Source organism: Equus quagga, chromosome 2 (assembly GCF_021613505.1).
Source record: "Equus quagga isolate Etosha38 chromosome 2, UCLA_HA_Equagga_1.0, whole genome shotgun sequence".
NCBI lineage: Eukaryota > Metazoa > Chordata > Mammalia > Perissodactyla > Equidae > Equus > Equus quagga.
This window is the reverse complement of record NC_060268.1, coordinates 175,863,795-175,877,387: the sequence shown is the minus strand read 5'-3', so window position 1 is coordinate 175,877,387 and position 13,593 is coordinate 175,863,795. Positions and strand designations below refer to the sequence as shown.

Below are 13,593 nucleotides of genomic sequence, written 5' to 3'. Positions count from 1 at the left end.
CGTATGGTGGTTTGGTCCTGATACAAGGCTGTGTTAGCTGGTGCAGTGATGGATAGAGTTTGCTAATGGAACCCTTGGCCAGGTTGTTCCTCTGCTGTAGCTGGACTCTGAGTTTCACATCACCGTTGGCCATTAGAAGTAAGGCTGTCCCAGAATTTGAGCTGAAAACTCCTCAGAGTTAGAGAAGATGGGCTGGTCTATCATTTTTATCTTTCAACTATCATTTAGACTTATTCTCATCTGACCATGTACTTGTGAAATAGCCGTGGAAAAATGAGATTAATGTAGAAAGGGTCTTAGTAAATTAGGAAGCTTCATTTGGTTCAAATGTTCTCCTTTTTCTTCTTTTTTTTTAAAGGTCAGGGAATTCTCTCTTCAAATGGTGATAATATAGGGAACATTCCAGAGCAGAAACTTCACCTACGTTGTAAATTCAGATGAAAGAATCTTTGGTAGCAATAGCAGCTGATACTCAACACATCAAATGACTTAAATGCTAATAAATAAATATTCACTAGGTGAACTTTCCCTTCAACACCCACCTCAAATATCACCTTTGCCTTGGGGCTTTCTGTCCCTGGTGCCTCCAGATGACATTAGCTGTACTAACCTTAAATGCTCCCCTAACGGTTTGCTCCTATTCCTGAAATAGCACATGCCCCATTGTGTTCTAATTCATCTATTTTCAGCTCTTTCTTCTTGCCTGGATGGTGAGGTTCTGAGAGGGAACGATTCACCTTCATATCCCCAGCACCTGGTGTGTGTAGGCTGATACGTAGGAAGGGGTCTGTGTGTGCTGGGTGAATGAGTAATAGCAGAACTCATTAATTTCATCTTTCACACTGGGCAAGAAGAGGACGTATCATATTGAGATATTTCCAATGTGTTAATAATAAGCAACTCCTTTTGTGATTTAGAGTAAGGAGTTCAGGGCATAATGACTTTTGTTTTTTTCTCTATCCTCTTCCTCATTCTCTTCTATCCCCTGCTCCCTTCCTCCCTGTCTCATGAAAAAACTTGTCGTAATTTTCTTCGATTCTGGGTCTTTCTGAAGAACATTTCTCTTTCTTTCCAGGCGGGTATTAATGAAAACGACTTTTACGACGGGGCGTGGTGCGCGGGACGGAATGACCTCCATCAGTGGATTGAAGTGGATGCCAGACGTTTGACCAAATTCACTGGTGTCATCACTCAAGGAAGGAACTCACTCTGGCTGTAAGTGTGGCTGGATCGGTGCTTTTCTAGACTCCGTGCTTTGGGTCTAATGTTCTAGGGTTTGGACAGAGACAGGAAAGTTGCAGAGAGGTATCTGGTGATTGGCAGTAGAGGGGAGAAAATTGGAATGTAGACAGGATTCTGGGCTTGCTGTGACACAAGTCCCACTGGGAAGGTGCATCTCTTGGAACAATGCCCTTTCCTTGTGTGGGAACAGAGAGAGGGATCCACCAGGCAGGTTAGGCTGAGTAGACAAAGGTGCAGTCAAAACAGTGCAGTTTAGGCAGGGGGCTGCCATCTTGGATCCTTGGTGAGTTATTGGTGCCCTGACTGGTGGACTGAACACAGCCAGAGGTAGGAGCTCTGGACAAGCAGTGAGCAACAGGTGACAGGCCCCAGCCACTGTCCTGGGGTAGAAAGTATGAATCTTCCAGACTCTGGGAAGAAGGGCTGGAAGTCTAGGCAGGTTCCCAAAAAAAGGTCCACTAGAGAAGTTGTAGAAGTGGAGAATGAGCCAGTGTGAGGCCTGAGAAGGAGATGGAAACCCATTTCTCAGAACTGAGCTTGGAGTCAAGGCTGGATCAGTAACAAGATGACCTGATAGTCGTCCCAAGAGAGGTGGGCTGCAGCTGATTAAAACTCTCCGTCTCATGGTACGTGCATACGATGGAATGGATTCAGCCTTAGAAAGGAAGGAAGTTCTGATACATGCTTCACCCTGAATGACCCTTGGGGACATTACGCTAAGTGCAATGTCAGACACAAAGGACAAACACTGTTTGAGTCCCCTTACGTGAGGTCCCTAGAGTAGTCAGAGTCATAGAGCAGAAAGTGGAAGGGAGGCTGTCAGGGCCTGGGGAGGGGGAGGGTAGTGTTTAGTGGGTGTGGTTTCAGTTTGGGAGGATGAGAAGTTCTGGGGATGGATGGAGGTGATGGTTGCCCAACAATGTGAATACACTAAATGCCACTGAACTGTACACTTAAAAATGATACATTTTATGTTACGTATATTTTGCTACAATGAATGAAAAGATATATATGCGAAAACAAAAGAAAACAAAAACTCTCCACCTCTGCCCAGGGCTGGTTGTGGAGACAGAGGCAGGGCTGTATCTGTGGGATTGTCCTGTGGCTCCTGCGGTGTGGACAGCAAGCAGGCAGAGGTTGGGGACTGGGCAAGGCCTAGGAGGGTCTGCAGGGTCTGAGTTGAAACAAGAGATTTCCGAGTTTCTCTAACACCTGTCTACACTGAGAGGCCACGAGCCCAAGTGCCGCACACTGTGACCTTAGGAAACAGACTGTGGACCTAGTCAGCTAAGACCCCTCTGCCCCGCCTCCCCGCCCTGTCCTGTCTGTACCGTGCTCTCACATTCCCGTCTTGGCACCTTTCAGTATTTACTGATTATCTGTGGCAGTCGTATACAATCTGTCTGTAATTTGTTGATTAGATTAATTTTAATTCCTGGAAAGGTCAACATTAATAAATAAACTGGGATAAGAGAAGGGAACCTGACATCTGTGCTCACATTTAAGTGCCTGTCATTGTCACTGTAAAGGGGACTTTGCTTACATCTTGACAATTATCAGGCAATGACTTATCATCCATTTTCCTCTGAGTACTGTTTTATTGTAAAGACAGTATTATAACATCTAGCAACATTTTTAAACATTACCCATGATTCCTCTATCCTTAGGCAAACATAATTTTTTACATCTTTGCAGTCATATCACATATGCAGTTTTGTTATTTTTAACTTAAAAACGTATCCATAACGTTTTTTGTCCTGTTACTCAGACTTCGTAATGATCATTTTTAATAGCCCATAATTTACTCAGCCGTGCCTCCATCACCATCTCAATTTTCTACTATCACGTATCATACGCAAGAAAGCATTTTCATACTTCTTTCTTCCTGTGAATTATTTCCTTCAAATACATTTCTGGAGCTGGGGTGACTCGTGCATTTTGACAACACTTGCTTGTGCGTCTGTGCTCTCTTGTGGATCGCGCTGTGTTCGCTTTGCCTCTCAGTAGCACTCACGGGTGTGTTCCTGTAGGCCTGGGGTTGCTCTGTGGCATGCATTTTGCTCTAATCAGAGGCTTATTACCGTGACAATTGTTTTCACTGTTTAGATTCAGAAAGGCAAGTCTTTTGGGAAAAAAAAAAGTAGAATTGCTCAAGGAAAATAGAGGCTTGGAAGGAAAGACTGACTTGAGCTTCCCCGTGGGGATGACAGCAGGGGTTCCGCCTCATGCCTGGACGCTCTCTGTCTAAGCACCGCCATTAGAGGCCCGGTAGGGGACTATTATTGGATTAGAAAGAAAGAGCAGGAGGGGAGTAACACTCACATTCCATTTCAGCCAGCAACACAGAGGGTTTGGGGTGAGCTAGAAATTGCAGGAGAACGGTGTCTTCTTTTGACTTAAGTTTCGGACAGGAACATCGAAGCGGGAAGGCAAGGGGTAGAATTGCTTTTAAGACTCAGGGTCTTTTTTTAATGTCTAAATGTATTTCAAGTCAAATTATTCTTCAAGGACAATGAAAAGAAATCTGCTGAGTTTCAGTGTGTCTTACCTCCTGGAATAGGACTGTCTGCTCTAAGGACTGAAGGGGAAATGGGACAAGGATACATTTTGGTATCTGAGCCCTTTCTCCCAGAAACATGAATAATGCTGGAGGCATTGGGATCTGTTCCAGTATGGACCAGAAGACATGTCAGCAAGAGATACCGCCAAATACTGATGGTAGAGAAGACAGTAGCTGTCTGTCTTTCCCTCTCCCCATGACCTCTGTCCCCAAGCTCTTCCTAGTACAGGCATCTGTGGCACCATTTTTAATATACCTATTTATTGGTTTCTGTATTTCTCCCCACTAGTTTGTGAGTACTCGCTGATAGAGGCAATGCCTTGGTGGCCTGTGTCCCCGGGATCTTGCCCAGTACCAAGCATCCACTAGATGCTCCATCAATGATTCTGTAATGAATGAATATTGTTAGGAAGTAACAAATTGACAAAGGTTCATTCACACCAAATGGGAACGAGTGAATTAATCTATGAGTGTAAATGACCGAGAGCAGGCTTATACTATAAGGGGGCGTGCATGGAGAGAGAAGGTGAGAAGTGACAAGGATTTCTAGAGATGGACGGTAAAACAGTGTGGCTTTGAAATCACATCATCACTCTTGGCTCTTGCTGGTGATGAGATTTCTCTTCTCTGAACCTCATTTTGTCCTTCTCTAAAACGGAATAACTATTCTTTATCTCACAAAGATGTGGTGGGGGTTAAAGGAAATGGTTATCATGTTTTAAAATTAACCCGCATATATTAAGTGCTCAATAAATGGTGGTTCTGCCCTCTGCACCTCTTTGGATTTATTTAAAACAGTGGTTCTCAAGCTTTATTTTTGGCCACAGATTCTTCCTTCCAATGAAATCTTTCTTGGAAACATTTAGAAAATACAGACAGGTGAGCCTGTTCTGTGTGACTTTGGGAGTTGAAGGGGAGCATTGCCAGCCTGGTCCCCTGCCCCCTCCCAGGAGCACCCCTGGAGGAAGGGTTCATTCCAGGCATCACTGTGTAACAATGGTACTCGTCAGCTCAAGGGCGTCCCGTGCGGGTTACAGTCCTGCCGACTCCTCCACATGCCCATTGCTGCTTCCTGAATCCCACAGGCAGGCAGGCAGATACGGAATTCAAACCGAGACAAGCAGTGGCAGAGTTGGAATTAGAGTTTGATTTCTATAGTTAAATGTGCAGAACATACCCTCATCTCAGACTGTTGCATTTTGGTTGGTGATGTTTTAGAAATGGAAAGGAAAGGGGTTGCCGGCCCCTTGGGGTTGGCCAAATGGATGTTGCTGTTTATAAATGGCTTCTGTCTGGTTGTTGGAATATAGAAGCACTTGGAAGTACAATATATATTTAAGAATATTCAATACTTTTCATTTATAGGACTTTTATGGTTGGTGTTTGTAAATGAACATCCATAATCTTATTTGTTTCTGACATTCTCTTCATGTGTTTATGGATGCGTTCATCTGTTGTTGAGCACTCTGTATTGAGCACTAGCGACAGACGTGAGCAAGAAGTGACCTGCCTGCAGGGAACTTTCAGTCCGGCGGAAGAACCCAATACTTTAATAGGTCCACCAGCATCAGCGGAGCACCTGTCGATGAGGGATGGAGATAGGTGGGCTGTTATCAGACCTGTGATACAAACGGAAGGGCCGGTACAGCTGGTTGTGAGGCTTAGCCAGGTTAACCATCATGGCCAAGCTGAGGAAAAAAAATCTATGCTTCTAGTTGTAATAATTTTTCAAATAATTTATGCTATTTGAAAGTAATAAAATATAATTGTTTTCATGATTTTGAAAAATTTATATTTTTCACCAATGTAAATTATCCTTCCCCACAGCATTGCAATTTAGTGAAATGTTAGTATACTCATAAAAGCCAATTTTGTATTTCCCTAATTTCTGAAGGCATATTAGATAACATGAGTGATACAGTTATAACTGATGTGATAATTGAAAGTTAATGATTCCCCCTGAGGTGAATAGATGCTTCTAATGACTTGGGCGAAATACAGGCAATTTAAAATAATCAGAGGTTTTAAATTTTAATTGTTTAATAAACAAAACGACTCTCGTTATCTCTTGGGAGTCCATGAATGTGTCCTTCAAGGGAGGCAGCGATTTGATTGCTGAGTGTTGTGAGGTGAGGCCTGGGGAAGGGTCCACTCGGTGGCAGAGTTTTTAAAAAGCAGTTATGCTATTTAGAACAAGACGAATGGAGCTTCTGCTGTGAGCCAGGCTCGTGGCCGAGGACAGAAAGGTGGCAGATGAGCCTGAGCCCAGCCCGAAGAGGCTCACTTTCTCTTTGCCAGTGCAGAGTCTTAGCAGAGATGCCGAACGTGGGCTTCCCCCTCGAGAATTCTGATGGTGAAGGAAAGGAGCGGACGAGGTACCAAACCAGAAGGAAGACAAGACCGAGGAAAGGCCTATTTCCCCACGTTTTTCCTGGAGACAGCTGTGTCCGTAGTTGAGGACGGTGGCCAATGGGGCAGGTCCCTGCGGGATGTGGGGTGGCGGTGAGGAGTGGAGCTGACACAGGCGGCGGGGCTCACCCTGGAAGGAGGAGGGTTTCCTGGTGCCCTGAGGTAGTGGAGTCGGGGAGTCGGAGCCTTCATGCCATAGGGTTTATATTCTTGGTGCAGTACGAGGCGGGGTCCTCTGCAGAGCATGCTAGGTTAAGGGTTGGAAACTTAAAGAAAAAGGATACGGAGATTCTCTGCCCGGTTGCAGAGAGGGTTCAGCTGGCATCCTGGAGCTCATGGGATTGTTAATGGCCCCATCTGGCACCATGGCACTTTCTCCACCACTCAGGGGGCAGTAGAGTTGGTGGCCGTGCAGCTGGAGGAGTCCAGGGGCAAGGGCATCATGGGAGCTGGTAGGACACAGAGCGAGTCCCGAGTGAAGGGTTGTGAGCTTGAGATCCAGGGCTGGTCGGGAAGGAGTCACGCCAGAGGGCTGATTCCCTGGAAGCGAAGGGCAAGTTCAAGGAGTCCCTGGGGGAGATGAGGCTTCACAAGTGATGGGGGCATGGTCCAGGAGGGCAGAGGCCATCTGAGGACTCCGCAGGGCAGTAGAGATGATAACTGGGGTCAGGGGGGCGTGAGTGGAGGGTTGGAGAGAAGCAGATGTCTGGGAATCTGGAGGCTGCAGGGTTGGCCCTCAGTGCTGTCCGTGTTGGGAGAATCTCCAAGGCGTGGTGGGCCCCAGCTCTGGAGGAGATGAGGAGGCAGCTGAAGAGATGGAGGGTCTGTGCGGGAAGGAAAATAAGGGTGAGAAGAGGCAGAGGAAATAGAGAAGCTGCTGGAGGGTGTTCATCCAGGGACAGGGGATGGAGATGGAACCTTCCCAACACCTTCCTTGCCCAGGGCTCTGCCCCGTGACTGGACCTCTGGTTTCCCCAGTGAGAAGTGTTCACCTGGGTCCTCCGTTTCCTTTCAGCCGTATCTGGCGTTCTGCTCCCAGAGGATGGATCCTGGCCTTTGCAGTTCTTTCTTTCCCTCCGGGGTGGGTCTGGGCCCCAACACAGAGCAGCCTGCCTGGGGCAGCGGGAAGGGCCGCCAGGGCTGGGCCTGCAGCTCGAGGATGCTCGCAGCCCCTGGAAGCAGAGCTCAAAGGGAGGCGGCTGGCGCTTCATCAGTCATTTCCTCGTCCGCCCGGGGCAGAGCGCCTAGGTTTTCAGAATGTATCATGCTGTGTCTGCCTGCTGATTAGCGCAATGAAATGTTTGGCACCTGTGGGGGGCTGGGGAGACAGAAGTTTCCAAACTCCTCTCTAACCTCTTTGGAAACTGTCAGTTTTTGAACTGCCGAGTTTGGCATGAAATAGAAGGATTTTAATGAAAACATCTCCAAGTTCAAGTAGAAGGCCAGGCATGCAACCATTTCTTTGTTTTAGGTATGTTTCAACAATGCAGGTGTAATTATTTAAAATAAAGTTCTCGCTGAGGGCTGTATGGGCTCATCCTTGGTTTTATGGGTGCCTGTGACTAAGGAATGAATTCTCGGATGGTAAAAGCTGTAATGGAAACAATTCCAGAGCCCCTTCCTGGGGCTGAAGCTTCTCCCTGCTTTCTCCAAGGGTCCTTGTGCCCTGCTCTGACTACCTAGGAAACCCTCCAGATGGTTGCTGGGCGGGGACCTTTCTTTTCATCTGTTTCCTGGTGGAGAGGGCCCCTCTGCAGTGGGCCCCTTCCCCTGCTTAGTGCACATAATGCTCCCACGCCTTGACCTACGAGGCCTGATGTGGACTGGCTCCCCCTGCCTGGCTGACCTCATTCCCTCTGCTCATTGTACTCCTAGCCAAGGAGCCCCCTCTTCCTTCCACAGATACAGAAAGCATGCTCCTGCCCCAGGGCCTTTGCACCTACCATTCCCTCTGCCTGAAGGCACAACTCTCTGTGCATTCTGAGGCTTTCTCTGACCACTGAAACCCACTCTCAGTCTCTATGTCCTCACTTAGCTTTATTTGATTGCCTATTTATTTGTTTGTACTTGCACTAATGTCGCTCCCAGAGCAGGCAGGGTCTGACTCTTGTTTGCCACGGAATGCCCAGTGCTAGATCAGTGCCCTGCAGAGGGAAGGTCTCAGTGGCCGCCTCCCCCACCCCCGCTCCGTCATTTGAAACTGTTAGATCACATCCTGTCTCTCCTCTCAGGGGCTGGCAAGCCCCCCACCCCAGCCCAGTGTCCACCCAGCACAGGGGGCTCTTTAGTGCGTAAACCCCTAAGAGGAGTGTGCTGCACCCTGTGGGCATGCTGCTCTCACATTCCTTTGCTGTCCTTCCTTCTCAGATGTCCAGGTCCTCACCTGGAATGGGAGAGCAGACAAGAGCGCAGATTCCAGAGTAAGACTGGGAGGCCAGACTCCCTTGGTGTGTGGCTTTGGCTGTGTTTCTGAGCCTTCCTGGGCCTCAGTTTCTTCATCTGTAAAATGGAGGTAATAATAGTGCCTGGGGCGTAGGCTTGTCGTGGGGATGAAATGAGTTAATGCAGGGCAGGCAGTTGAGATGGCCCTCGGCACACAGTGCATGCGCACCCTCTAGCAGCAGTCAGCATTGCTGCCGTTTTCTTAGGATTCCTTCCCGTCTTTTGTGGAGGGTCCTGCTCACACGCCAGCCCCGCCCCCATCCCTCTTTCTTCTCTCCAGCCAAGCCTCAGCTCTCTCCTCTCTCTGATGGGCCTCGCTCTCTCTGTGTGGTCTTCAAGTCATTAACCAGAGGCAGCCCTGAGTAGGTGGGTGGTCCAGGTGGTCTTCTCACCCTCCCAAGCCTCAGTTTCCTGGTCTGTGAGAAGAAAGGACCACTTGCTCTCTCAGCTTGTTGCGAGTGTTCAATGCGATGCAGAGGGACAGCACTGGCACATTCTGGACACATAGCAGACACTCAGTGAACCGTGGCTGTGGCCTCCTCGCACCCCTCCCCTTCCTCAGAGCCCCCTTCCTCCCAGCCTTCCACGGCTCCAAGCTCCAGGGCCCCCAGCACCCCCAGAGGGCACTCAGGAAAGACTTTAGAACCGAATCAATCACATCGTGGTTAAGAAGTCAAGTCTGACGTTTTGCGAAAATACTCCTGTGCCACGTCTGTATTTTGTTGGTTACATTTGGCTAGCAGGAAGTTTCTTTCAATAGAAACACGTTGGTTCCGTGCACCAGGGCTGCTGAGCACTTGGCATCTGCTCACGTGGTACTCTCGGTGTTCTGTGGGGACGTCCCTGTCCTGTCCCACTCTCTGGACGAGGAGACTCAGGGGTGCAGAGCCTCGCTAACTTGGTTTCTCTCTCTGCCTCAGAGCGAAGCTACTGTCCTTCCTGCTCCTTCCTCCCTGACTGTCACTCACGGTTTTCTCCTGTGCCTGTGGCCTCGCGCCCGTGAATAGATTTGTGCGTGCTTCATCTAAGTGCCTTCTGAGGCACGGGCCAGGGGACATTGCGCGGCTGACCCCAGGCCCGACATTCCCATCAGACACAGCAGGCTTGGTGCCTGGGGCCTCACGACCTTTAGGGGCACATGACAGTGTTTAACTTCTTTTACAATCAGGAGAAAATAAATGAACTTTTAGGTCAAAGAAAACTTTAATAATGTTAGTGTATTAGTCTTTATACCAACGTGGTCATAAAATATAACTTTTAGTTTTTTTTGCTGGGAAAGATTTTCCCTGAGCTAACATCCATTACCAATCTTCCTCTCTTTTTCTTTTTTCCTCCCAAAGCCCCATCACATAGTTGTATACTCTAGTTGTCAGTCCTTCTGGTTCTTCTATGTGAGCCACCACCACAGCATGGCTACTGACAGGTGAGTGGTGTGGTTCCACACCTGGGAGCTGAACCCAGGCCGCAGAAGCAGAGCACGCTGAACTTTAACCACTAGGCCATCAGGGCTGGCTCAAAATATGACTTATTAATTTTTTTTTTAATGGAGGAAGGGGCCTGTGGTCGGCAGAATGATGGCCCCCAAAGATGTCCACCTCCTGGTCCCCAGAGCCTGTGAATACGTTAGATTACATGGCAAAAGGAACTCAAGGTTGCAGATGGAGTTAAGGTTGCTCATCAGCTGACGTTAAAATAGATGACTATTGTCCGGATGGGCCCCATGTAATCACAAGTGTCCCTGAGAGTAGAAGAGGGAGGCAGAGAGAGATAAGACATGGCAGTGTGAGAAGGAGTCTCTGAAGACGGAAGAAGGGGCCTAGAGCAGGGAATGTGGGTGGCCTCTAGGAGCCGGACAGTGCAAGGAAACAGAGTCTGCCCTGGAGCTTCCAGAAGAACACAGCTCTGCGGACACCTTGATTTCAGGACTTCTGACCTCTGGAGCCTTAAGATAATAAATGTGCACCACTTAAGCCACTGAGCATGCAGTAATTTTACAGCAGCCATGGAAAACTAAGAGTACCCAGAGAGGCAGACGTGCCCAGGGCCCAGATAAGTCCTCCCGAGGCCCGGCTGCCCACCCCTTTGCTCTGTGATGCGAGGTCGTGCTGTGTTAGAGGCCTCTGGCTGTCACAGTGCCTGCCAGGCGGCTCTGTGCCCCACACACATTATAACTGAACAGAATCGGGCCAACCCTGTCCTCCCCATTCTTTAGAATTCCTCTGAGCCGTATCTTTGGTTCCTTTCATCCTGGTCTCTCGAGTGGCTCTTTCATATTTGGAGGACTTTAAATACAGACGGGCCCCAGCTTACAAATGGTTTGACTTAACGATTTTTCTATTTCACCATGGTTTGAAAGCGATAGGCGTTCAGTAGAAACCATACTTCGAATTTTGAATTTTGATCTGTTCCCAGCTGGTGATACTTGGTCCTCTCTTGTGATGCTGGGCAGCGGCGGCCCATCGGGCCCACGGTCCCAAGGGTGAACAACTGATGCCCTTATGATCATTCTGGTCCCACACAGCTGTTCTGTTTCTCACTTTGAGTACAGTAGTCAATCAATTCCATGAGCTAGTCAACACTTCATTATAAAATAGGCTTTGTGTCAGATGGTTTTGCCCGACTTTAGGCTAATGGAGGTGTTCTGAGGGTGTTTAAGGGAGGCCAGGCTAAGCTACTGTGTTCAGTAGGTTAGCTGTACTAAATGCATTTTTGTCTTGACTTATCCTATTTTCAACTTACGACGGGTTTATTGGGACGTAACCTCGTCAGTCAAGGAAGGTCTGTCCCTTCTTTTTACTTTTAGTTCTCTGCAATGGGCTTTGTAACTAGGAACTGTCTCGCTCTTTACCCAAATTTATGGAACTTGTACCCCAAAGTGGCATTTTTTCCCTCCCTGTCTCTGGTAAACATTTTTACTGGAGGTAATGGAAAATAGGTAATATTTCTAAGTTTATAACATTCCCTCCTATGGTCTGCATTCTCAAAAAGCCATAGTGACCAGAAAGTGAAAAATTCAATAAATCCCTGGGCTGCTTTTTCAGTGTCCAGCATTTGGCTGTCCTGAGAATGTGGCAGAAGCGTTGAACTGTGTGACCGTGGTCCCAGCAGGGACGGGAGAGGGAACAGGAGTGAATGAGGAGGAGTATGCACTTATGTTCTCGGGAGTTATCCATGCCCAGGCTTACTGTAGACAAAAGATACAACTTTTTTATTCCATATTGTTTCCAGAAGCTACTAAAGGCAAGTTTAGAGCTCTGGGGAGCAGTGGTCTTGCCTAGAGTTATAACTTGGCCTCAGCCAGGATTTCAGCCTGCTAAGCTCTGTCAAAGATGGATAGGAAGAGGAGGCTGCCAGCTTCCTCACAGCACCAACAGAAAGTTGGCCTAAAAATGAGGAGAGATTTTTGAAGTCTTCCTCCCTGATGGAAAAAGGATTTAACAGTGCTACTTGTGTGAGAAAGTGGATGACACCCACTGCTGCTCACAGCTGAGGTGTGGGGCTATTGGAGGTCCTTTGAGTTGACTGATTTCGCTCATTTGTCATGTCAGATGGTATTTGCTGAAGCTGATGGTGGTTGTTGCTGAGGATTTGGGGAGATTCGATCTCTTGTGAGGTGGAGGGAGAGAAAAATCTGACCTGGAGGACCGATGGCTGTGAGACTCCGGTGGGCACCTCAGGTCTTACCCTGTGTCCACCCAGAATCAGTTCTTTGACTGTGATTTGAGCTACTCATATTTTCACTAATTATTTCTTTTATTGTCACTTTGCTTAGAGTACTTTTTGCTGTACAAAAAATTTGAACATTTTTGGGCCAGCACTGGTAGACTAGTTCAGCGTGCTCTGCTTCAGCAGCCTGGGTTCAGTTCCTGGGTGTTGAGCGACACCGCTCTGTTAGCGATCATGCTGTGCTGGTGCCCCACATACTAAAAAAAAGAGGAAGATTGGCGTGGATGTTAGCTCAGGTCGATCTTCTTCAGCAAAACAAAAGAACAAAAAAAAATTGAATTTCCATATGGTTAACATAATTAGCCTCTTAAGGTTTATGTCATACTTAGAAAGGCCTTGTCCTTTCTAAAGAGATAAATGATTTCCCCCATATTTTCTTCTAGTATTTTTGTGATTTCAATTTTTACTTTGAAATCTTTGAACCGTATGAAATACATTTTGGTGTAGGGTATATGTAATAGATCAAGCTCTTTTTACCCTCTAATGGCCACCAGGATGTCCTGACATTATTGATCACTTGATCCCTTTTTTCTCCAGTTCCTGTGGTCTGAATGTGTCCTCCTGAAGTTCGTATGTTAGATCTTCATACCTCATGTGATGGCATTTGGGGTGGGTACTTTGGGAGGTGATTAGGTCATGAGAGCAGAGTCCTCATGATTGGGATTAATGCCCTTATAAAGGAGGCCCCACAAAGCTCCCTAGCCCCTTCCGCCGTGTGAGGACGCAGTGAAAAGTCCGTGATCTGGAAGAGGACTTCCGTCCGACCATGCCGGCACCCTGATCTGGGACTTCCAGCCTCCAGAACTGTAAGAAATACATTTCTGTTGTTTACGAGCCACTCAGTCTAGGATGTTTTGTTATAGAAGCCCCAAGGGACACCAACTAAAATGCCCCCAGTGTAACACTCTCAATTCCTGTCCATCGTGGGGTTTACTTCTGGACTTTTTATTCTGTCCCATTGCTGTCTTTATCTGCCAGTACCACACTGCTGTCTAGCTATTATAGTGTGTGCCGTTCTGCTATCTCGTAAATTTAGTTCTTCCTCTTTCTTAATCTTTTCAGGAGTTTCCTGGATATTTTTGCCATATTCTTTTTTTATATGAACTTTTCGTTAAGTGCAAATTATCTCCAAAAAGAATTTCGGGTCATGTGTTAGAAGGGATCACCTCAACTTGGATGGTTAATTGGGGGAGAACTGCATCCCTGAGAGACGT

General features: G+C 47.5%; 1 protein-coding gene across 1 annotated transcript in view; it reads left to right on the top strand.

Annotated features, from left to right (window-relative positions):
* Positions 1–13,593, top strand: part of CPXM2 (carboxypeptidase X, M14 family member 2) — a 129,106-nt gene that overhangs the window by 50,479 nt on the left and 65,034 nt on the right. Inside the window, exon 4 of the mRNA XM_046655037.1 lies at positions 1,076–1,215. The gene's annotated coding sequence lies outside the window, so the exon portion shown is untranslated. The remainder of the gene's footprint in view (positions 1–1,075; positions 1,216–13,593) is intronic.